Source organism: Pinus tabuliformis, chromosome 1_1 (genome assembly GCF_031772625.1).
Source record: "Pinus tabuliformis cultivar Carrire ecotype Pingquan chromosome 1_1, CPIR1, whole genome shotgun sequence".
NCBI classification, from domain to species: domain Eukaryota; kingdom Viridiplantae; phylum Streptophyta; class Pinopsida; order Pinales; family Pinaceae; genus Pinus; species Pinus tabuliformis.
Window position 1 is genome coordinate 886,268,665 of NC_142297.1, and position 27,350 is coordinate 886,296,014.

Below are 27,350 nucleotides of genomic sequence, written 5' to 3' on the forward strand. Positions count from 1 at the left end.
AATGACTTTCATTTTCATGCAATGAACACCATAGAATTTAATACCTACATAATAATTCTAACATTAGTTTACATTTGTGAAATATGAACGAACCAAATCCAACATAGTATATAGTTATGGCCTCTCCACCTCGAGAAGAGGCCAAATAAGATGATGAATTTCTGCAATATAGTCACCACACTGCAAAACTATGGTTAGTACACAACAAAGCTAAAAATTCTAAGTTAAACTAATGCTAAACAGAACATTATGATTCCTATACTCCCATGCCAGATGGAAGGGACTAATAAGATTATATTATTCACATCTATATGGTCTATTGGGCTCCTATCACCTACAATAAAATTCTTAGATAGCTTGTGGGAGTTTTAAGGATTTAGACCCTTTCTATTTAGTTATAAAGAGACAAAGTGGGAAATGTTTTAATATAGATGGAAGAAAAAAGGAGAGATTAATGTGGAGTTAGGAGTGATATTAAAGATTTCAAGATGTTTTAATAGATATGGTTTTTATAATAGATATGGAAGTGTAGAAAGTGAAAGGGAATGGAAGTGGATAATTTAGGTATGCTAATATTATGAATATTTTTCATTTATTTAAGAAGAAACAAAGTGTCCTTGATGGGGTTCCCACATGTTACAATGGAGATACTCAAGGTTGTCACCCTCCACCACGCAATAGTCATGCTTATATTAATGAGTGGTTTAATCATTCAGTATACCCACATGAATAACTCTCCAGGAAACACAATGGTTATGTTAAGAGAAAAGGGAGCATTCATCTCATGGTTGGAAGTTTGGGTGATGAATTTGGGAAGGAGGGAGCACTACTCAGCATGCAACAGGGACCATGGAAGCTCACTACGGTTTTGTCTCTAGATGAGCAACGCAGTGGCATACCGTTCTGCATTAGCTTGGTATGAATTTGACTCTCAAACAAGTATCTGGGATCCCAGAACACCCCAGTGTGAAGAATTGGATCTTGGTTTAGCCTCAAGATGGAAGTTTCAATACCCATGCTCAATTCCACTTTGTTGGCTCCTAATGGTATTCTCCTCTATTGTTGAGCATGTAACTTTCTCTTATTGTTTCTTCCTAGCTAGGTGGTCTATTTTCTGCCACTGAGGTTGTCACTAGGGGTCTTGGGAAGGGGATTATTATGATTTTTGGTTATTGTGTCTACAAGTCTCCAAAGTGTCCCATTGTGTATTTTTTCTTAGCTATATTCGTGGGCTTCATAAGTCTAGATTTTTCAATTGGCCTGATTCTGGTTCGCCTTCAGAGGCCTTTCTTGTTTTTGCTTGACCTCGGGTTCATTCATTCTCCCTTTTGTGCCGTTAGTTGTTTGAATTGGTATTACCCCGGGGAAACAATTTTGTGGGTTTACTCTAAGCTCGCTGGGGTGGTAGTTGTCTGCATCAAAGGATTAGTGGAATGGTGGGAAAAGTATCTTTTGGTAAGCCATTGATATCTAGAGGAGTCACTTTCAGCCTATCCGTAAACCTTCTCTAGTTGGGTTTCTGTCATCTTCTGGACCGACGGTTCATATTTTGTTTCTAGTGTTTGTTCTCACCTTTTCTCTAGCAAGGACTTTGAAGGGCACTCCAAGACCTCGTCAGTCAACCATTTCTTAGTGAAAAGAATTCCACGTCAAAGAGGGAGGGTGTTACATGGAATTTATATCTACGGATAAACACATCTTCCCTAGGTGGGCGACTACACCTAGAACAACATAATGAAAGTAGTTTAACGTTTTCTTATAGAAGATAAATGAGATGGAGGAAATTACTTGTTTCCTTTTGCTTCCTAAATCTCTTTTAAATCACTCCCATCGCTCCCACTTGAACTAAATCCGCTCAAAAGGTACCTGCAATAAGAGAAACAGAATCAAGAAATGATAAAAGCATACAAGAAATATCAACTATAAAACATGGAATCGAATGCATTGAAACAAATAATGATCACATATATAAACAATCATATGAGAAAAGGAATAAGCTCTTTATTAATGTAGAAGGAAGAGTATCACCCAGTACAGTTTGATTCTATGCCACTCCTCCAGCTTCAGTTCTACCCTTGCCACATCAAAAGCTCAAGACTCTAGCAACATAACATTTCTTAACATAAACTCAATCCTCAAACCAACAAAATTTCCTTACAAACTTCAGATTCTAGCACCTTGATCACTATGATGAGTGCTCAATTTATAGGAAATGCAGGTGGTTTTGTAATAAATGAGGGTATTGAATGGATTTCCAATGTTGGAGTTACTTTCCATGGAGCAAGGATGAGAGGATAGGAGGTTAATGGATCCTTAGCCTATCCAATTTTGACCTCATAGGAGGGGATAAGAGATGGGAACCTTCTAGAGTCATCTAAAATGAAGGAATATTCCTAGAACCCAATGAAAATTTCACTCAATCTCACCCAGCATAGGCTAAAGAGGGATTAAGTGCACTACGGTGCAAGCCACAATGGGCTCGCATGCTCTACAATGAACTGTCTCAAGGCTTGAGCTGTGCTGGTGTCCCAAGGAGGCATTTCAGGAAGGCTTCAGGCCATGAAATTTTGATAGAAGGAGGCATTCAATGAGTTGACTTCTTTAGGGCATATAACAACTAAATTATGGTTTGATGAGCCCTAAAACTACTGATCTGAATGTCGGGAGTGATGTACCCAAATAGACCTATAACAGTTGGCCCTTAAAGCATGAGGTCAAAAATGATAATGTCGAGTGATATGCTTTATGATGTGATGGAGAGGAATTGAAGCAAACGGTAACCTGCATTGAGTACAATACATAACATCATGATATTTTGGATTTTTTCATGAATTGTTAAGGGAAGGAATACCCATACTCAACATATAAACTTTTCATTACATGTACATAGATAGTCGTCTACAGATATAGACCCATGATGGGATGACCATCAGTGTAAAGCCATCGTACAGAGGATTTATTACTTTCGTGAAATCACAACCCTGATGGATGAAACTAGATCCAAGGTCTTCTATATCATCCAATCATTCGCTCAAGTACAAGTCTAACCATGAGAATATGCGATTTGAAGTTGAACATGGGAAGACACTGTCTAATTGCCAACCAATGATGTAAGCTGTTAACAAATGCGAGAGAGATCATCGATAATGATAATGATTCTCAAGGTACTTCAATACATTTTGCATGGTGTGAATAAATGTTTTAATGTCAAACACCATACAAAGTCTTTCGGTCAAAGGCCAGTGATGTCAACCTATTGTTGGAAGCGAGAAACTTACAATTGATGTATGCAAGCCTCAAGGTACTGGAAGGGTGTTTCTAAGTCAACTTCCTGGATAATGTGCTGATGTCGACAAGAAGTGACTCGTCACAAGAAGGCCTTGATGTATCCCCCATCAATGACAGGAAACGAGTGTAGTGATTTTGAAGAGAGAATTTGACTGACGACACAAGGTTCAGGAATGGCGGTCATGAAAATGAAGGTTTATGAGTATTGCAAAGGATGAATTTACTGAGTGACTTCTCTTGAACATGTTGGTGACACTAAATGAATTGGAAACATTGACCCAAAACCAAAGTGATGGATGGTGTGGTAGACCATAGGTATGATAACCATCAAGCAGATAACCCAACCCAAATAGTCATAGAGATGAAGTGAAAGTGCCATGTTCAAGAGCGACTTGCTAGCATAATGTGATTTATCCCTTTTCCCATTTTCCCCAGTCCTTGTTGACCAGTACCTCTTTATTTTTTAACAAGATTGAGGAGGATAACATATTCTTGTAGTATAATTCCACCCTTTGGGTGAATCCATCGCTATGTGATGTTTTAACGAGCCTAGCGAAGGTGAAATTCGGTCTTGTCATGATGGACAAGTTTGTCACTATTTAATGTTTTAACAAGTTTAACGACAATGAGAACTCAGTCGTTTTCATGTTTATAGAGTTTGAAAAGGGACAAAAATAAAACTCCATAAGTTATTTTTCGTAAGTTTGTCTCTCAAGTCTGAAAAAGCATAAAAGAATATAAGAGAGAACCTATTGACCGTGTTTGATCAACGTATTCCTTTTCATAAGTAATCTATCTCAGTCTGGAAAAGGGTTAAACTTATACTGAGTAGATGTCGTTTCCAATCTATTTACGAGCTGAAAAGGACAAGCGCTCAACAATCTTATCATATTTCGAGAGTCTGAAAAGAGCTTAAAGAGGACTCCACTTAGAGTAATGAGTGGTGTCTAGGATAGCAACTGGTTCTGGTGATGTTGGAATTTCTCAAAACATGTTGATTTATGTGAAGAGGCTTGCTAATAAGACCACTCATTCCCACTATTCCTCAAAAGGGGTAAAGAAACCAAGTGAAATAATATGATCGAACAAGAATATAGTGATTTGGGAAGGAGAAAAATGAAGGCTCATCTGATGGAAGAGGCTGATAGAATGGCAATCACGAGGGTTAAAATGGCTATGGGTTCTTTTTACACAAGCTTGAACCATAGGGAAGTATGCTTGGATTCAGTTTCAGGTTTACACGAGCTTGAAATGAAAAACTATGCTTGGATTCAGTTTCATTTTCACACAACCTTGAAACAAAAAAAAACTATGCTTGAGATTTGTTTACATGCCCCCAACATGACGAATTGATTCTAGTTGCATGCCCCCCAAGCTTTATTGCATTCACCTAAGTAGACTACTCGTGGCAATGAGGTGGATGGAATGATGGTTCGTTTACGAGATCAAATGAAAGACTCGACTGAGATTTTACGAGATCTAATCAAAGACTTGAATTGGAACTTTGCTCTAGGGGACCTTGTTTCATTTTTTAATGAGATTGACACAAGACAAGGAACTCTACTCAGATTCATTGTTTCATTTTATAACAAGCTTGACATAAGACAAGGAACTATGCTCTGGGACCTGTTTCATTTTTTAATGAGGTTGACACAATAAAAGAACTATCCTCATATTACTTGTTTAAAACTGTTTCATTTTTTAATGAGCTTGACACAAAACAAGGAACTATGCTCATATTCCTTGTTTCATTTTTTAACGAGCTTAACACAAGACAAGGAACTATGCTCATATTCCTTGTTTCATTTTTTAACGAGCTTGACACAAGAAAAGGAACTATGCTCATATTCCTTGATCACGATCCATAAGATGTCTTGACTTCCAAGAGGTTCTCATCAGATGGGAGAACAATTCTCTAGAAGGGATATGTAGGAAGGAATCCAATAGAGAGATCAGGTTCCAATGCCCACAATACATAATGCACAACATCACAGAATTGATCGTCTGCTGATGTAGGCATGGAATGGGTTGCCATACAATTGACCCATGGCGGGGAAGATACCATTGGGACAAGAGGACCATTTAGGGAAGATGGTTGACTAGAAGCCATATTTGGGTCAGGAAATGAAAGCTGGTCAATGGTGACAATTATGCCTTTATGCAGGAAACACATCACTCAAAAGAGTGTTGAAAGAATAACTCCAATGTCAGAAACATAGTCGTGCCCAAGAATTAAATTGTAATCTAAAGGGCTTGAAACTACCATCATATTGAGATAAACAATTTTTCCTCCCAAAGTAATAGGCAACTAAGGAAGTATCCATAATGGTTGAATGGTTCCTCTGTTAAAAGCCAACAAATTTTGGGTAACAGGAAAAAGTGGCAGTGAAATGAGTGCCTGCCAAGAAGTGGAGGAAAGGATACTCACAGAGGCACCTTCATCTATAATAGTGCCAGATACAATCATATTATAAACCTGTACTATGGTCTGGAAAGACACATAAGAAGGAAGACGACATCGTGCCAGTCGATTCCAATCAAAGGAAGTGACCAGACTACTTGGAGGGGGTACCGTAAGAACAAGAGAATTACCCTCTTGAGTTATGAGAATGGGAGGATTTTCCTCCTATCTTGATGGAATAGGAGGCTTGCCTCTAAGCTCATTGGAATCTAAAGAAACGAAAAGAACTTGAGTGGTATCATACTGGCTCTCTACGAGAAAGGTACGATTAAATGAAGGTGAAATTGGATCAACTATTTCCTCGACCTGTGATCGGTTAGGTATAGACTCATGGGATTCACATTCGAGGGTGGGTTTGACCAACGGTTAATTTGGGTCAGTCACTTCATCAACTAGTGAAGGTTTAAGGGAGAGTCTCCTGTAACTAGATGGAAGTTGCTATGGAGAAGTAGGACGGTTATCCAACACTTTTTTGGCTTCATCTAGATAGGGAAAAAGATGAATGGGGTGATCCCGTTCACATAACCTACAGGGAAACTTAACTTTACCCTTTCCTCCATGAACTTTACTACCACTAGTTGATGGTGTATCAACAACACGACCTCTAGGAGTTGATGATGCAGGATGATGTGAATGAGAAGACCATTATTCTAATATCTAAGGAATACCAGAACAATTTCAAAGAAGATGGTTTCCCATACAAAGTTTGCAAATGATATTGAAGTTTGTGAGACTTATCAGACGATTTATCATCTGAAGATGCATTCAAACAAATGGTTGCTTAGTTGCCCCCCAATAAAATTTCTTCTTCTTCTTCTTCTTCTTCTTCTTCTTCTTCTCCACCTGGTCACTAGTGTTAATATGTTCACCAGGCAAAGAGGAAGATGGGAAAGAAGAAACAACTGACGAAGAAGGTAAAGGGTCAACTTTAGGATCAACTGGAGGTTGATTTTGTCTAGGGGGAGGAGTACTCAATTACAGAAAAATCACGACATTTTGAACCAAGGAGGTTGAAAAAAACCATATTGGAATTCCAATGGTAAATACTGGAAGGGATAATGTAGCCATCGATGGAGCACCAATATTTCTGAAAGTAGGGAAAGGACTAGGATTCCCATCAAAAGAAATTCCTTGATTGGTGGACTCCAGAGTTGTTGCCATATGTCTCAACCTAATATCAACTAAGGAGTGACATGGGGAATGTTATCCATGGTTAAATAATTTTATTTTAATCAAAATAACATACCAAAACAAAAGAGGGATAATCTAGGCAAAAGGATTACCAAGTAACTTTAGACTGCAATATACTGTTTCAGTATACCAAGGACTTAACATACATGCAGGAAATCTCCCCGAATGTTGTGTTCGGTGTATCATAGTGTACAAAGCAGCTGACTCGGTTACTTATGGATGGATAGAAACCTAATGTAATCCTCCCATATATATCCGAAAGTAAGTGGAGGTTGAATCCGTGTTAGCGTTGTATAATGTGAAACTGCACAGTGAGAGAATTCCTTTATACTTTTTGTACTATAACACCACCCTATATACCTGAAGGTATGTGGACGAGCTATGATATGCTTACGTACGTGGAATGAGGTATCACACTCGGAATGTATCGTAGACAATTAATGACAACCACTATGTTTTATGACGTCAGAACACGTCTCTAGCCTAGAACCTCTAAATGTTATTCATTAGGTGACAATGGTCCAATAGGTTAATTGAGATAACTTTTAAGTTGATCTTGATTAAGAGTTTGTCTTTCAAGGTTCATCGAGTGATGTCTTTGAAATTCCTAGAATGCAACTATAATGAGAAACATTCTTTCCATTTGATTTTGAACAATGAAAACCTTAACTACAAGGGATAGAGCAATCAAAATGTTTAATCAAAGAGAAAATAGCACATCTAATGCAATTTCCCTAAACTATTCCTACAAGCACACACAAAAACTATAATTTCATAATGCAAGTTTTTCTTTTCAATTCCCTTAGTGTTAAGACGAACAAAAGGAAACTAATGCACATGCAATCAATCAATCTTTTGCAAGAATGAAGACTTTATGACAGTTCCTTTTCGAAAGAAATGAAGACTTTATGACACTTTCTTTTTAGCAAAGATTAATTGAATATAAGCTAACTTTGACAATGAATTGATAATGATAAATAAATAATTTAAGGAACACTAAACAACCAAGGCCAAAGTAGGGCTAGGAAGAGAAATACAAGTTGATTTCAGAACCACAAGCATCATTGATCTTTCAACAAACAACAAGAGAAGAAGCTTTGGAAAAATCATACCAAAGGTGGGTTTTTTAGCATAAGAGGGATCAGCGCGGGCCAAAGAGGGAGACAATGCACTGCAATGCACTATCTCTAAGGTAGGGGCTGATCTGTAGTGCATTGTGTCAGAACAAACACTACGTTGGTGCCAAAGAGTCAATTCAAGGGACATTCAAGCACAATTTTTGACTAAAAACACTTCAAGAAGAATGAAATAAGATCAATAAAGTTAAGAAAAGTCTACTAGGGTGTAATATGATGAGGGTAAGCCACCAAGAATGACGGTAGTTCCCGAGTATGGTTGCCAATTTGTTACATGGAATTTGCATCTACAGATAAACACATCTTCCCTAGGTGGGTGACTACACCTAGAACAACATAATTAAAGTAGTTTAACATTTTCTTATAGAAGATAGATGAGGTGGAGGAACTTAATTGTTTCCTTTCGCTTCCTAAATCTCTTTTGAATTGCTCCCGTCGCTCCCACTTGAACTAAATCTGCTCAAAAGGTACCTGCATCAAGAGAAACAGAAACAAGAAATGATCAAAGCATACATGAACTATCAACTATAAAACAATGGAATCGAATACATTGAAACACATAATGATCACAGATATGAACAATTATATGAGAAAAGGAATAAGCTCTTTATTAATGTAGAAGGAAAAGTATCACCCAATATAGTTCGATTCTGAGCCACTCCTCCAGCTTCAGTTCTACCCTCGCCACCTCAAAAGGTCAACACTCCAATAGCATAACATTGCTTAACATAAACTCAAACCTCAAACCAACATCCTTACAAACCTCAGATTCTATCCCCTTGATCACTATGACGAGTTCTCAATTTATAGGAAATGGAGGTGGTTTTGTCATAAACGAGGGCATTGAATGGATTTCAATCTTGGAGTTAGTTTCCATGGAGCAAGGAATGATATGATAGGAGGTTAATGGATCCTTAGCCTATCCAATTTCGAGCTCATAGGAGGGGATAAGAGATGGGAACATTCTAGAGTCATCTAGAATGAAGGAATATTCCCATAACCCTATGAAAATTTTTCTCAATCTTGCTTAGCAGAGGCTAAAGAGTGCTTAAGTGTACTGTAGTACAGGTCATAGTGGGCTTGCCTACTCTGCAGCAAACTGTCTCAAGGCTTGAGTTGCACTGGTGTCCCAAGGAGGCATTTCAGGAAGGCTTCAGGCCATTAAAATTTCATAGAAGGAGGCATTTAATGAGTTGACTTCCTTAGGGCATGTAACAACTAAATTAGTGTTTTATGAGCCCTAAAAGTACTTATATGAATGTCAGGAGTGATGTGCCCAAATATACCTGTAACAGAGGGCTTGTCATTTGGGGGGGATCATCACATCAATAAAGTTCATCCAACTTATAGTATAAAGTCATATTCAGGGATCTCAACCAACTTGGAACATGAGGGCAAAGTATCAAACTCTCGAGGCCGCTCTCTGAGTCATATCGTGGCTCTAGCAACCATGGATTCCATAGCAGAACAAATTCAAGATATCCAGGTTAATATGGATATTATTCGTGACCACATGTATGAAGACTGCAAAGAATTAGTTTCATATATGAATGGAATCCAATTCAATCAGAGTGAGATATTGGAGTAGTTGGATAGCCTCTATCGAAGCCATCAGAGAATAAATGACCACCTTCGCATCCTGGAAGCTCGGGTGGAACATATTGATTTTCATATGCATGAACATGCTAGATATTTTGTATCTCCCCCTATACTCCATCTCCATCCCCCTCCTTAATATGATTTTTTCCATTTTTGTAATCTCTTTGTCCACCTTAAGCATTGTGTGGCTACTAATCCTAGCAGAAATAAAGTATGTAAAGACTTATCTATGGCATCCTCTGACACCCAATTCCAACAAGTCCAATAGGAATGAGTAAAAAGAGATCATTGAGACATATTATGTTATCACTATTTTTATGGAAATCTAATGAAAGAATTTTGATTGACAAAAGAAAACCATACAAAGTGTGAAAATAAATTGAAAAGATGAAGGAGAACACAAAACTGGATATAGTTTTATTTTTACATATACCAAAGAGAATATGGAACTTTATGAGAAATAAAGTGGGAAAAAGTTTAAATATGTTAACTAAATTTGTATATCAATAATTAGATGATAGTTTCTACTTTTGTTAATAAGTTACTGAGAGGTTATTGAGACATATTTGTGTCCTACTTCTCATTTGTATAAATAAATTATTTCAATATCAATAGATTAATTTTTGTGGTGGATTTTATTCATGGGCCTCTCTACAGTGGTATCAGATCATTGATGAATTTATAAACTCCATGTTTTGAAGCTTTGATTGGATTAGTGTGGCTACTAGGATTTAAACCTAGTCAATCAAGACCTGCAAATTTTTTTATGCATTTTGTACAAGTTTATAACGAGACACCCAAAGCTCATGTTTTCATGGGTTCATGCCCACACCATAATCATGATGGTGACACTTTTCGATTTCATCATGAGTTTGATGATACATTGTTAGGCTCCTTACATAGATGAGAATTTCCTCTTGCTCGTTAGGATTATATTAGTATCGAAATTTTCTCGAAGGAGGAGCTTGGCATCAAAGGGGAAAATGAACTAGCCATTGTAGTTGATGGATTTGGTGTCTATGAGTAACTTGTCATTCAGAAATTTGGGTTGTGTGTGTGTGCAATGAGGTGTGCAGGGAGGTACATGGTAAAGTCATCAAATCCATAATCCATTCTCCCCACCACAGAGAAAAATAATTCAGAAGGTATTGAATGTTTCCATTGGAGTGTAAGTTCCCTATGTATGCCATGCTTCGTATCTTTTAATTCCTACAATTTGAATGCCATTACTATGTTTTTTTGAGACATTTAGATACATAGGTAGTTATGGATAAGGTTTCATTTTTAAATATGGGCCTATTGTGAGGTGCAAAAGGGGTCGACATCTACTACCACTTATCCTCGTGGCACTTCCTTTTCCTGAATTTATGGTGTTGTTAATAAAACTAAATGTTGAAGCTCTGGACATTTGTCTTTCAGTAAAGGGAGTATCTATTGTTTGGATTTTTGGTTAATAAAAGCTTAGGAAATTGATAAGAAGATCTAAGCCATGGTGCTGAAAAGATTGATTAACTCCAAGAAAATTGGAGAAATTTTGAATACGCTTATTTCATTTTGGTTAAGGCCAAGTGAATGAAGTGCCCTTTAAGACATAAGAAGGTAGCAAAAATTCTTGAGGGGTCTTTATGCTATTTACTAAGTTAGTTTTGGATACCAAATATCTTTTCAAATATAAATTCTTTGATCTCCATAGTAGGCAATGTTCTTTGTGGAAAGGAAAATTACCAAGAATGGTTTTCGAAAATAAAAAATACTCTTATTTTTAATGATTTATGGGAAGGTGTTTGTGAAAGTAAGGATAACATTGAACCAGAACAACCTACATATGAAAAACAACTTGCAGTTTAGAAGAGTAAAGATAAAATGGCATATTCTTTGATTTATGATTTTGTAATAAAAGAGGTAAGTCGAAATATTATTTCCAACACCACTGCATTTGAAGCATTAAAGAAATTCAAAGATCTTTATGACTCCCATTCAGAGCTGGAAATCATACAATTATTGATGAAATTATTTAATTTGCAATTGAAAGATAATGATTCAATAAAGTTAGACTAAAAAATTAAATCCATTTATCATGATATTCATACCACTCGTGTTAAATTTAATCTACAACTCATTGCATTCATTAAATCCCTATACGCCACTTATTCACACTACATGGAGACCCTTCAAGCTAGTGAACAAATGAAAGCTATGACATTTCATAAAATTGTAGACAGAGAGAGAGAGAGAAATCCTTTGGGAAGAAGGAGTCACTTCCCAATTCTAATGTTGAAATTTTGTGTCTTGTACAAAAAGAACAAAAGTATCAAGGAGAATATACTAGAAATAGAAAAATTAGCAGAGGTCATGGTAAGAAAAAGTCTAGAGGAAGGGGGTAATAATCATCAAGTTGATAGGCAGAAAAATATTTTTCATAATTATAAACAACCTTTAAAGCATTATAGATGTGGTAAACTTGATCATACTACCCCTCATTGTCGCACTCCTTGGGATAAGAAGAGTGAAGAAAAAGAGAAACCACCTCCATATAAAGGAAAACCACCTGAATCTGCCCACTATATTCTTGCACATTGTAATTTTAGTATAAATGATGTTTTTGGCACTACATTTTCCTCTTGTCAGCAAGACACTTAGATATTAGACATTAGAGTGTCTTGTCATATGACCTTCAAAAGATATTTATTTGAAACATTTAGTGATCATATTGATGGAGTAGTTTATTTTGTTGATAAATCACAAATAAAGCCTTCAAGAATTGGATCTATTTGACTAAAAATAACAGGACTGGTTGAACATGATGTTCTTTAAATTCCTCAATTTCAAATAAGTTTGATGTCACTCATACAATAGGAAACAAGAGAATTCTATACGTATGTCTCATGGTATAGTTGAATCCATAGTTCATCTAATAATGTGATTGTTATGACTAGTGTTGAAGACGACAAAATTTTGAAATTCAAAGGAACATCATCTTCTACATTCAATATTCCTCATTTGACTCAACAAAGTGATACTTTGTATTTTAGTTTGTTTTTGCATGCTCATTTTGGTCATAAAAATTATGATAGTATCAGGATTATGAATCAAAAAGGCAATAAAGGGATTCCTACTATTCCAAGAAAACTTACTCGATGTGATGCTTGTATTTTAGGGAAGCATTGTAAGAAGCCTTTTCACATCTCTAATTCTAGAGCTTACAGTTAGTTAGGTCTCATACATTCTAATTTATCTAGGCTCATGCCTGTTCCATATTTTAATGGTAAAAAATATTTGCAGACGTTCATTGATGAATACAAGAGGATATCTTGGGTTTATTTGTTAGAAAGAAAAATCTCAAGTTTTTTCAACTTTTAAGAATTTACATTTATGGATTAAAAATGAAACTCAACTTAACATTGGCACTCTACGATCTAATAATATTGATGAATACACATCTCATGATTTTGAAAAGTATTTTCAAGGTAGTGGCATTAAACATAAAACTACAATTCCTCTGAATCCACAACAAAATGGTGTTGCAAAGCGTATAAACAAAACATTTCTAAATATGGTGAGATTAATGATGTTTTTTAAGAATGTTAGTTTGATGTTCTCGGGAGAAGTAATACTTTTTGTAGTCTATATTCACAATCATTTTCCTTATTATGCCATCAATAATAAGTCTAATTATGAAATGTGGTATAATCCTCTTCTTGTTGTTCAACATTTTAAAGTTTTTGGTTCTCTATGCTATGCATATTCCTAAACATGAATGCAACAAATTGGGTGCCAAGAGTCACAAATGTATTTACTTGGGATATTTTAATATTTCCTTAGCTTACCAATTGTATGATGAGGAGAACAAGAAAGTTATTGTTTCAAAATATGTAATTTTTCTTCAATTTGTAAAGATGCTTCCATTGTTGATTAAACACTTAGTTATTTGGATAAATTCACTTCCAATTTTTTTTATTATGAATGGGATAATGATACTCCACATCCCGAAGGGGGGATTGACATTCTAAATCAGTTTGTGGATTTTCCTTCAATAAATTTGGCATCTTCAATAGAGAATGAAGGAAAATTGGATGATGATAATGTTTTTGCAAGATTAGAAATTGCTCTTGAAGATCTAGTTCTTCAAGATGAGCAACCATCAGAGAAACCACTATGAAGATAAACATGGATAAGAATTTATATGAAGTTCTACTAAACAATACAATTGTGAATTTATTTTTTCTACTCCTAATGAAAAAAAGGCACGTGGAGTTTAGTGGATCCTCCAGTTCGCATTAAACACGTTGGATATAAGCGGGTTTTTAAAACTAAATATAAGGTAGAGTCTTCACTTAAAAAGCACAAAGAAAGGATTTTAGCAAAGGCATATGCACAAAAATAAAATGTTGATTATACAGAAACATTTGCTCCTACAAAATAATGGGGCACTATTAGAACTTTATTTTCTCTTGAAACTAAAAAATGTTTCATATGGATGTAAAAACAACTTTTTAAAATGGAGATTTAAAGAAGATGTATATATGTTTTAGCAAGAAGGTTTTTCCATTAAAGAAAAAGAGAAAGAGGTATGTAAATTGATAAATGCTTTGTATGGTTTGAAACAAGCATCTCATGCATGATATGAGAATTTAAATGAACATCTTCTCAAATTGAATTCTAAGCATTTCGACCTAGATGATGCAACTTTATTTGTTAAAAAAGTTGGAAGATCAGTTGTATATTTAGTTGTCCATGTTGATGATTTACTTATCACATGAAACAATGATGATTATATAGCATATGTTGAAAGGGAGCTACAAAAGGTTTTTGATATGACATATTTTGTTTTACTTTATTATTAATTAGGAATTAAAGTTGATGAGAAACCTTAGCATAATTTTATTTCTCAGAAAAAATATATTAGATAGTTATTAAATAAATTTGGAATACATGATTATAATCTTTTTTCTACTCCAATGGAGAAAAATCTAAATCTTATGAAGTACATTTAATGATACAACAAAGTAGTGACAACTTCTTTGAGTTTAAATTTTCTTACTACTATTCATCCTAACATAGCTTTTGTTGTAGGAATACTTTCCAGTTCTATGCATCAAACCTATGAAGGTCATTGGATGGCAGAAAAATGAGTGCTCAAATATTTAAAAGGCACTCATTCATATGGCTTCAAATATTCCAAATTTTCAAACTTCCATCTCACTGGTTATTCAAATTCTTATTTTGATTGAGATAAAGAGCATGGGGTGTCTACTTATGGTTATTTGATGAATCTTGGATCAACATTTATCACCTAGAGATAACGAAAACAATATGTTTATGCTGATTCTACCATTGAAACCTAATATATTGCATAAACGCAAGCTATAAAAGAAATGATTTGGCTTTGCAAAATACTTGAAGATTTGAAGGAGAAACAAAATATCTCAACCCCTCTATTCGTTGAGAACTCTTCTGCAATTCAATTGGCCAAGAATCCTAAATTTCATGATTGAAGCAAACATATCAACACCATATATCACTTGATTCAACATTATGTAGAGGCCAAAGTCATTCACCTAACACATTTTCCTACTTCAGAGAAAATTACAAATATCTTTACCAAACCATTGGGACGTGAAAAGTTTGAAAAATCCAAAATATTACCTAGTACATTAGATGTCCCATTGGATTAAGGGGGAATGTTAACTAATCCTTTGGGATCATTTTTTATATTATTCATTGGATGATAGTTTCTGTTTCCATTAATAAGTTACCAAGAGGACTTCAAGATATAACTTTCTCCTACCTACTTCTTATTTGTATAAATAAATGATTTCAATATCAATACATCATTTTTTGTTGTGGAGTTTGAAAGTGAAGGTGAGAGGAATGCATAATGATTTATGGCCATTGAAGATGTAATATAATTGAAAAGACCAAAGAGAACATGGAACTTGATATAGTCTTATCTCTACATATTTCCTTCTTTATATGTGAATAAAATGTGTAAATTTGTTTACATTTTTTGTTTTTTATTTTAAATATTTCGATGATAGTTTGACTAGAATTTTTTTTCAAGTGTTGAATCCATATATACAATAAAAAAAACCAGTTTAAATAACACAAATTAAAATTCGCCAAATTCTAACCCCAGAAAAATTCAAAAAATCAACACCCAGGAATCCAAAAAAAATCCAAAAAATCAACAGCAGCTGTTGAACAGCTCCTTTACAATATTCCGTGCTTTTGATTTAATTTCTATCACTTTTCGTTTCGAATGGCCCCTTTACAATATTCCGTGCTTTTGATTTAATTTCTATCCCTTTTTCGTTTCGAATGGCCGTCGATTGTTTTTGCTCCAGTTAAGTTGCACACAGTAATAGCTCTTTCAGAGCGATATATGAAATGAATATATTCAAACCTTTCTCGGAAATATTGTTAAATCCTCATTCCTCACCATAATCAGCCTGCTCTGCGCTTCTAGACTTGGCAGCGTCTGGAGAGGTATATAATTAATTTTAAAAATAAATTAGTTTGTGCTATTTACAGTATTCCGTCTATTTGTTTTACTTCATCCCATTTTTTGTTTCCAATGGCAGATAATTGTGTTTGTTTCAGTATAGTAGCAAATTGGAATGGCTTGTTTGTCTCTTGTACCATAAACAAAGGATCCCCTACCGATATATAGTTAAACCCTAATCCTAAATGTATTTATTTGAATTGTATCTTCACAGGCTATGGAAGAACAGAACCAACTCTTATCCCGGTGGTTTCTGGCGCTGGAACAAGCTGAAGCAAGGCTGCTTCACCTCGAAGAGCTCTTGACAGTGACTCGCAAAGAACGAGACGAAGCTCGAGAACAACTGTTGAAACTCGTGGCAGAATACTTCGATATGGTAACGAATACCCAGCAAGCAGTCGTCATGTCTATAGATCAACTGGAGTGGCCCAACACCATGCCGGCCAGTGCAGACCATAATTTGGAGGATTATTCGACAACCCATTGCGATTCCTCTTTTCATTCCCCTCCGGAGCAATTCAGCCGGAATTCGACTTTCACTAACCCCTTCGACCTCGAACTAGGCATCAACCTCCATCGACTTCCGACTTCGTGTTCGAATCTCCTGGAGTCACAAGAGCATCCGTTTTATCCCCAGAACGAGCAGCCGCTAGGTTTTGTCGAACAGCAACAATCCGAGCAGCTGCAACATGTCGAATCCCATTTCCTCGGCCCTCCTTCAGTTTTCAGCTGCACCCGGGCAACCATGCCAGCCCATCAGCCAGAGCCACCTAAAGACAACTTTGAGGTGAGGCGGGGAACTTTGCCCGAGAGAGGTAATCTGTTAGAGGCCGTTATGCAGGCCGGGCCACTGTTAGAGACCCTGCTCTTGACAGGCCCGCTGCCTCAGTGGAAACACCCACCCGCTCCCCAAGATTTTGTGGAGATTCTCAGGATATCTATGTGCTCATCTCCTAATTCGCCGCTACCCATTGGTCCCTTGGTACATCATGCGCCCTCTCCGGAAGGCCCCGCTGATCGTCTTCAGGTGAACTCTGCTGTTTCCTCTTCTCATCACAGCGTCCGCCCACGGACCAGAACTAACAAGCCCCCGACTGCTGCACTCGTCACTTGTGCGCAGTCCGGGTCAGCAGCTGCATCGAACTCCTCTAAATTGTTGGTCGCTCCAGTGCTTAACTCACTGGACTCTGCCTTCACAAGAGGCCGTATTTTAAATTTGCCAAAGATGCATTAAACCAATATAATTGTTTGTTTGAGCAGACATCAGAGCGTTCTGCAGGTTAAAGTCTCTAAGAACGACCGTCAAACCAAAACAATATTCATAATGTTCTAAATGGTTATGTGGGTTCGTCATTATTTCCTAGTGAACTCTTACATTTCATGAACTTCAGTAATCATTTCGTGGATCTGATCTATGCCATTTCATTCAATTTGTCTGGGTAATGTATGCAGTGATCTTCGATCGAAAATATATACAGTGCTATAGCAATAGTGGTTATGGCCCCTTCATGTAATGTTGGTTGTCTTTTTCAGTGCTCAAAGATATATATATTAGTGAAGGTTAAATGTTGTAAATTAGTTAATGTTAAATGTTGTAAACTGGTTAATGTTATATGCTGTAAACTACTTCGTCAGTCTAGCGCTTTGTCTTCGTGGTTAAAGTATGTGGAGCGTTTGTTACCTAGTTAGTGGTTAAAAATATGTGACCATATTTAGTCTTTTTAAATTTAAAAATATTTTAAATATATTAAAAAAAATTTATGGTTTATTGTTTTTTTAGTTTTATTGCATTTTATATTAAATTGCTGGTCTTAACTGTGAGTGATTTCGTTGAGAATGGACATTTATAAAAATTATAAAACTGAATTATTAAATATGAAAATATTTAAAAAAATAAATAAATTTATTTAAAATGAAATAGTATTGAGTTTATAATCCTTGTATTTTAAAAAATAAATAAATTTATTTAAAAAGAGATATTATTGAGTTTATAATCGTTTCCTTATAAATTGCAAAAACTCAATTTCAGTCAATCAATTAGTAATCTACACTCATAACAATTGAATTATTTAATTTAAAAAAAATCTTAATTAGTAATGTAAAAAAGTTAAAGTTATAATTTAATAAAGTCATTTTGCAAATTACTTTTCAAAATTGCTTTTCAAATTTATTGAAATTTTAAAATAATAATTATTTATTTTAAATTGGAATAGTATTTTTTTAAGTAACTACAAATTTTATTTAAGTTTTATTCGCAAATATATTTAGAATATACATTTACAATTTAATTAGATATTATGGTTTTTCAAGAAAGTTTTAGAGGATTCAATGAACACAATGTATCAAAGCATTAAACGGTTAAAATGAATAAAATGACCTAAACGAGCTTTCATAGTTTAGGGTATTTGAAGGTGATTTCGAAATCGCCCTTCTAGCTGTCATTCATTATTTTCATTATTTTATGTGCAGTGTGAAGCTATACACACGTTTCTATTTATACGTTTCTATTTATATAAAATGATAATTAGATTAAATTGCCCTGGGCTTTCCAATTATCCCTTTAGTCAGCTTGTTCTTGGATTCCTGGGTTGATAAAGATCTACCAACATGTGAGCCAATTTCCATTCAAGAATAAGAAAAATGGTCAGTGGTAAGTTTAGTCGTTGCTGGATCGAATCCGATAGGGATAGGACCTGAGGTGATATATTTTTCTTTAAGTGACAATGATAGCTGATATCTTAAAACTTTTGTTTTTCTTTTTTCAGTTAGGTGTAAACATGTGTATAGATATACAACACCACGGGAAATTATAAGATTCGTTATTTATACCGTCGGTATATCAATTCTAAAATTAAATGCACTTCATTAGGTTTTTGATGTTTGGAGCCATTTCCAAAAAGTTGCGACATTTATTATCATGAAACTCAACGAAGACTTCTATTTTTATTGAGATTGTTTTCTTACCACCGTAGGTATATATTCTTCAATAAGTTTGTTTAGTACGATCGTTATGTAGCCGTCCTTTGAATAAATATATATAATATTTACTAAGTTGTAAAGAATCAAAAGATTAACAATGTAAATCGTTTTTATTGGAAAATGTTTTTGTTTTATTTAAGAAGATAGTAACTAGATTCTAGCAATTTAAACATAATATAAATGTAATTTTTTTTTTCATTTTAAAATACAAATTTATAATATTAACTTTTTCACCTATTTCAAGTGAGTGAGATAAAAGTTTTTTAATCTTTCTAATAGATTTAATGAGAGGAAAAAAAATACACATGTAATATCATTAAATCAAAAAATTAAAATGTAAGATTTTATTAAAAAAAAAAAAGACTATATTTCTACAATATATGACTTTCTATAGTGAAATGACTTAAATCCTTTCTCATTACAATTTATTTTTTCTATGATTTTTTATATAGTCCAATAAACCATAATGTTTTGAACAACTTAAAAAGCAATCTTCCACAAACAAATTTTACAAGTAATAATAAACATAAAAATTTGGCAACTCACCCTTTGTGTGAAAACCACTAACATTAAAACCCTAAATATATTATATCCTTCATATTATAAATCTCAGTATAAACCCTAATATTATATCATTCATATAATTATAAACTCAATATTACAATCCAACATTGTGCACCCATAGGTTTAATATTCGGTTAATTATAAACTCAATATTCTAATCAACATGGTTCAGCCATAGTTTTAATTATAATATTTCGTTTAAGGTTAATATTAATATTAATATTTTTAAGGTTACTATTAATAAATATACAATTTAATAATAATAATAATGATAATGATAATGATTACTAATTTTAATATTAAGATTAATATTAATAAGCTTTATTATTTTAATTTTAACATTGAAATTAAAATTAATAATTTTATTAATATTAATATGAATGTTTAATAAATAATATTAATATTACGAATAATATATTTAGTTTGATATTACTATTAATGTTTTTATAATTTTATTAATAATATTAATAATTTAATAATAATAATAATATTAATATTAATATTAATATTAATATTAATATTAAAATTAAAATTAAAATTAAAAGTAAAAGGAATAAGAATAATTCATATTAAAGTTTAATAATATTTGTATCAGACATTAAAAACTTAAAAACTTAATGTTATTATTTAAATTTTAATAAAATTATAATAATACATTAATATTTAAATTTACATGTTAAAAATATATTAATCTAATGTTTAACACATCATAATATTGAAGAATTTGGTCCAACATAATTAACATGTTTATCATGTTTAACTATTATTAATGATATGCATTATGTTTAGCATGGCTATAATTAACCATAGACACAAATCAAGGGACAGCATGATATAATAGTCAAACAGAGTAAACATTTAAAGTCAATGTATAGAAAGTCAACCATGGTCATCATTAATCATTCATATGTTTACCATAGTCAATAATAATCAACCTTGGTCACCTATAGTCATCCTTTGTCATCTTTGGTATGCCATATATTTTAACCAAACATATAGTCAACCATGTAGTTAACCTTGGTGTTTATAGTTAACCACAACATCGTGCTCAACATAACTAGCGTCAACATGATGACATAGTCAAACCATGAACATCCATAGTTAATGTTTAATTTTTTTTAATAATATTAATATTAATATGGTTTAGAACATATTGGTTTACTAATGTGGTGACAATGTGTGACTATGTTTAACTATGTTTGGTAGTCAACACTATTCATCACCGATGAAAGATAATTGCCTATTATTATTATTGATTAATATTAATAGTCATACGTAATCAAACACGTTAGTCAACATAGTAAAACAAAGCCAACATTCTTAGTCATTGTTTAAATAACTGATGATGATCTAACATTTTAAACCCTATGTTTACCACACTTAACATTAGTCAACCTTATTCACTCATAATCGTCACCATCCAACATAAATCAATCCTAATCAATTATACTCAACCATGGTTCACCAAAGTCAAGCATTGTCAACCTTAGTCATCTAAGGTCATCCTTGCTTTGTCATAATCAAGAATTACAATTGTTTAATATTAACAATATTAATATTAATGAAGTTGACTAATAATAATATTATTTGAAAATTAATAGTCTAACTTTGGTGGAACTTAATCGCTTATCATTATTATTGATTAATATTAATAGCCAAACATAATCAGCCACATTAAACAATATAGCCGAAAAAATCAACCTTTATAGTCATTGTTTAAATAATTGACTGTGATCAAACTTATTCAACCCTATATTTACCACATTTAGTAATGGGTTTTCAATTAGGGTTTTAGTATTAGGATTTACTATAGGGTTTTAATATTAGGATTTTAATATTGCATTTTAAAACTAGATTTTAATATTAGGGTTTTAATAATCAAACATGTTTTGATGTTTGAATGGTACATAAATCTATCTAACATCACAGTGTGACAAACATTGTCTCAATATTACATTACATGGCAATTTATCCAATGTCACATTTCGACATTACAAAATTGTTTAACCACATTCACTAATGTTTTCGAGTATGTTTGACTATGCTTAACAATCAACACTCCTCATCTTCGGTCAAGCATAATCGTCTCACATTATTATCAATTAATATTAATAATCAAACATAGTCAATCACATTAGTGAACATAGTAAAACAAACTCAACATTGGTGCTCATTGTTTAAATAGTTAATCATAATGATCTTATAGTATTGGGTTCAATATTGGGGTTTGAAAAATTGGATTTAATATTGTGAGCATGGAATGGTATAAAAATTTATCCAATGTCACAATGTGATTATGACAAACACTATCACAATGTTACATTACATTGCAATATATTTAACACCACATTGCGATATTACAAAATTAAGTTTTAATATTTAGGTTTATAATATTGGGTTTAATATTGGGCTTATAATATTAGTTTAATTATTAGGGTTTATTATATTAGTTTTAATATTAGGTATTTTAACATTGTGCTTATAATATTGTGATTGATATTGAATTTAATATTATGGTTTATAATATTGAATTTAATATTAAGTTTATGATGTGAGGGTTTAATATAGTGGTTATAATATTGGGTTTAATATTATGGTTTATAATATTAAGATTAATATTTGGTTTAATATTAAGGTTTAAAATATTGAGTTTATAATATAAGGTTTTATAATATTGACTTTAATATTGAGTTTTTAATATTATGTTTAATATTAGGGTTTGTAATATTGGTCGATAATATTTGGTTTGTAAAAATAGGTTTTATAATATTTGGTTTAATATTATGGCATTGGAGTGGTACATAAATCTATTGAATATCACATTGTCACAAATATTGTCACAATGGGACAATCAATCTAACAATCATTACTACAATTTTACGTTACATTGCAATTTATTCAACATCAAATTGTGACATTACAAAATTAGGTTTTAATATTAGGGTTTATTATATTGGGTTTAATATGACGTTTAATAATATTGATTTTAATACTGGGTGTATAGTATTATGGTTTAATATTACGGTTTATCGTGTTGGGTTTAATATTGTGGTTTAATATTGGGATTATAATATTGGTTTTAAATATCAGTTTTAATATTAGGGTTTATTATAAGGTTCCGTGATAATTGAAACTTATTCACTTATTTGAACACCTAAAGTATCATTACATATATTAAAACCATAATATTAAAACCCTATACCAAAACCCTAATACTAAAACCTCATAGTAAAACCAAATAATAATACTCCATATTAAAACCTATTACTAATATTATAATTATATATTAATTAATATTAATATTATAATATTTTTCCCCAAGGAAATATAATAATTTTCATTAAAAAAATTTAAAATTGCATTTTCCATATGCATAGGAGTACATTTAAAAATGTGTTAATTTTCTAGATTACAGTCATCCATCAAACATGAATACAAAAAACATGTCCGAGAAGCCAATTTTAGTTCAAAATTAGTGTTTCAACAACATAAATCATATGAACATAACCATAATAGAAATAACCTTGTGTCATCAAGGAGAGAATATCTAGAGAAACATATCAAAAAGAGCTACGAGTTGAGAGATGTGGTCCTCAATCATGTGCATAATCCATATGCAGGCCTTATGTAATATTCTTGTGGTAGAACTCGTATCATGTATCGCCTATCTAATCCAAGATCTTCCATAAGCCTAGTGACTACTACACACCTACTTTGGAAAGGTCATAGAAAATGGAATTCCTCTTCCCATCGTAGGTGCATTAGACAGGGGGTGAACCTGCATCCTGAGGTACCTAGGCAAGAGCTTGCATTCTGTCACTTTGCAACCACATGTCTTTGTCCATTAGACTGAGATTAGACTACTCTTGAAGATTTACTCAAAGGATACTTTATTGACTCCTAACCAGCAAAATATTTCTCCTTATTTCTCACTGGGGTCCTCCAGCTGTGAGTCTTCCTTCCTTTCCTCCCATAATAGGGTGAAGAATCATTAGAGGAAATTTCAGCCTAAAAGTGCTCATGAAATTTTCACATAATTTCCATGTCATAATATGTTAACCTATCAAAATACTTTAAATTAAAAAATAGGTACATGCAGTGAATATTTTTGGAGGGAAAATAAGAAAAATAACTTTTTTTACTTGTAGTTTTAGTTTATCTCCTTATAGTTTTACCCAAATTTCAAGTGTGGACACTCATTATATGCGGAATTAAATTCTACATTCAACGAGTACCCATTATGCATAATTTTGAGAAGACCCACATTGATAAGGAAAATAAGATACATTAAAAAAGCATGTTGAACACACTTTTTTAAGGTATCTTCATTTTCTTATCAATGTTGATCTTGTAAAAAATATGCATAATGGGTACTCGTTGTATTTGGAATTTAATTATGCATCTAATGAGTGTCTACAGTACAAATTTGGGTAAACTGATAAGGAGATAAGCCAAAAATACAAGTAAAAAAATAGTTTTGTTCTTTCCTCTCCAAAATCCATAACTCTTATTTTATTATTCTTCCTAAGGAGGCCGATTTTAGGCTAAAATTTCCTCTAATGAGTTGTTTAGTACATGACCCACCTTATGACATACACAACACCTGAAAGGGATGCCCTCATAGTCTGGAATTTTCTTATGTGACAACCCTAGATAAGTGATATTCTAGGGTACAATCAAACCCTCGCCAATATCCAAATTGACTAAAATTGATGGGACTTCCATTCTTCTAGTCTCCTTAAAGGATCTGTCTACTTCCACAAAGGACCTCAACTTGTCCTTGATTATTTGAAAGATGTCATGTAACTAAAACTGCATGGAAAATCCTAGGATTCTCATCGAGAAGGGCGCTACCCCAAACTTTTTGTTGTTGGCATCAAATAGAGGACTCCACCTATTTATTCAAACTGGGGCCAAATCTATACACGATGTCTTATGCAACATCAAATTGACAGCTTTCGCATATTTAAATCTTAATGCAAATGATCCCCTCATAAGAGTTCTGACCATTGGTAACTTTGGGATGTCATTATCCTATATTTTTTTAACACGTTCTGGAAGCATCTCTACAAAGAATTCCCTTATCCATACTCAACCTACCAAGACCCAATCAACTTTGTCCATAACCTCCTCAATCTTCACTCCTCCTTTGAGAGTCAAGTTCTCCAAATTAGATTCAACCTTTGTGCATTTGAATTTCTTATGCTTCTTTTAAACCATCTTTTTGGTCTTTGGGGTAGGTTGCTTAATAGGAATTCCCCCTGTGGAGTCTATAGTCCACTCCTTCCTATTGCATTGTCATAAAATTCCACTCCTACTTTGCTACAGTTTGGGAGTCCTCTAAAATAGACCCTTGCGTGCTCTACTCGGTAACCCCCATTGAAATTTTGAAAAGCTAAACCCTAATCCTTCTTCCTCATAGGAACCTAGAAAACAACCATAGAAGTGAGGATTTATTCTAGAGCTTTCAACTCCACCTATTAACAATTCAACAGGATATTCCCCACAGTAACCCATGCATGTCTAGTGAGGACTCTCATTCCCAAAACCACGTACATTCGAAGAAACCCCATGGAACTAGGGAAACACATAGAAAACCACCCACCAAAACATTAGCCTATCATGCATTGCTAGGAAATCCTTAGAAATAACTTACAGCTGAAGTTTCCCAGGTGACACACCAAAGAAAATTAGAGCTTACCAAAAATTCTTAGGAATGAAATCACAGAGAAAATGACTCCTCCAATCCTGAAAAATATTGAAATTTTGCACAGATGAAACCTCCAAAAAAGTGGGAGCAAAACCTTCCAATACAATTGAAATTTTTTCCAATGTTGGAAGACAAGAATAAATCCTTGTGTCTAAAGTGCCAACTGTTACCCTAGGCTCCAACTCTAAGGACTGAGGTGGTGGCTTGGTCCAAATGGAAACATTTTCAGAGGGGTCGGTGGAATAATCCACGTCATCCTCCATATATATGATCTTCCACATCCAAAGCAACCCTAGTCTATTAGTAGCTACATAAGAGAAAATATCTTTAGATCGGACCGTCGAATTATGATTACCTCCACTGCCTTCCGTTTTCAGTTACCCTTGACAGACACCTCCTCCATCTCGTTTACCAACCTAAATCAAGTGTCACTCTCTGACATTTACTGTAAATTCTTTCCTCAAAATTGTAGACTCCAAATTCATAGGCCCTGAAACCACTAAGGTATCCATTCTCCCTCCAAGAATCATACATAGTATAATTATACCCTATTTTAAAGGAAGCATGAGTAATATAATTTCGTTATGGTGATTATATCTCCAATATAATATCTCTCCCAATACCTTCTTTAGCCCACTATAATATTAATATATTATAATTATAATATACTAAAACTAAAACCTAATTATTACAATTAATATTATTATTAATATTAAATATGTGCATTATTAATGTGGTTAGTATATATTCATTAACATATATTAACCATGTTTACTAATATGATTGTCACCTACGTACATATATCAAACATATCATTGTGCTAATAAACTTTCTAATAAGTATCTTTTGAAACTTTTGTTATTTTTGCTAATCTATGTCCATCAACGAAGAAAATGAAACTAACGCAAAAATTATGGAGACATAATTTGTGTTCCACAAATAGATATCATAGCGTGTATTAATGGGTGGTCTTGCATTTCATTGGTGTAGTGGTCTCATTTTTGTTGAGAATTCATAAGGTCGAGACTTTGAGCCTTTCCCCTTTTCATTTTGAAAAGGTGATAATCATATATTTATATATTTTATTTAAAAAATTGTATAGGTTTGAGGATTAGAATTGATCTCTCTATTTTGAAAATAATCAACATAGATCTATCTTAAGCATGGATCTAACATGAGCCAAGAGAGATCAAATTTTTTCAGGTGCAAATTTATTTTAGAGTGCAAAAAACAATGTGTAATTTTTCATTATTTAAATTGTATTTTTGAATGCTATAAAGATTACATAACATGTCCATTAAGTCATTTTATCAGCATACATTAAAATGGTTTTCTTTCGCTATTAATATATTTTTATGTATACGAGTAACTATTAATTCATATTAAAATATTTTATTAATAACCCACAATGGATATTTTATTCTATAGAACATACAATATTTTATTTTAATATTTTGCATAATGATATTTTGCAAGATATCATTATGCAAAGTTCAAAGATCAAAATAGAATGCAACAAAAAAAAATGGTTGTAACACAAGAACCAACGATGTTGCAATTCAAGTAAAACATTTTGCAGAAATATGAAGTTATCAAATGATATCATGCAAAGTTAAGCCAAAGCTCAAGGATCAAAAGAATTAATGTAATATATATTGCATGAGGACATGCAATAGCTTTAGTTGGGGGGTATGTTGGGTCTTGAAAATGTCATTCATTTCCATTACACTTTCACTATTATGTCCATTATATCACCTCCATTTCACCTCCATCTCACTACTATGTCACCACATTCATCCCACTTTCATTATCATTGGGCCACATTTCTGTTTTCCAATCTTTATTAATTCTAAGCCTTTTAAGTGAATTTGTGGTTAAAAATTAGAAAATAATGTGCATATGCTTATACCTAACAAGTGG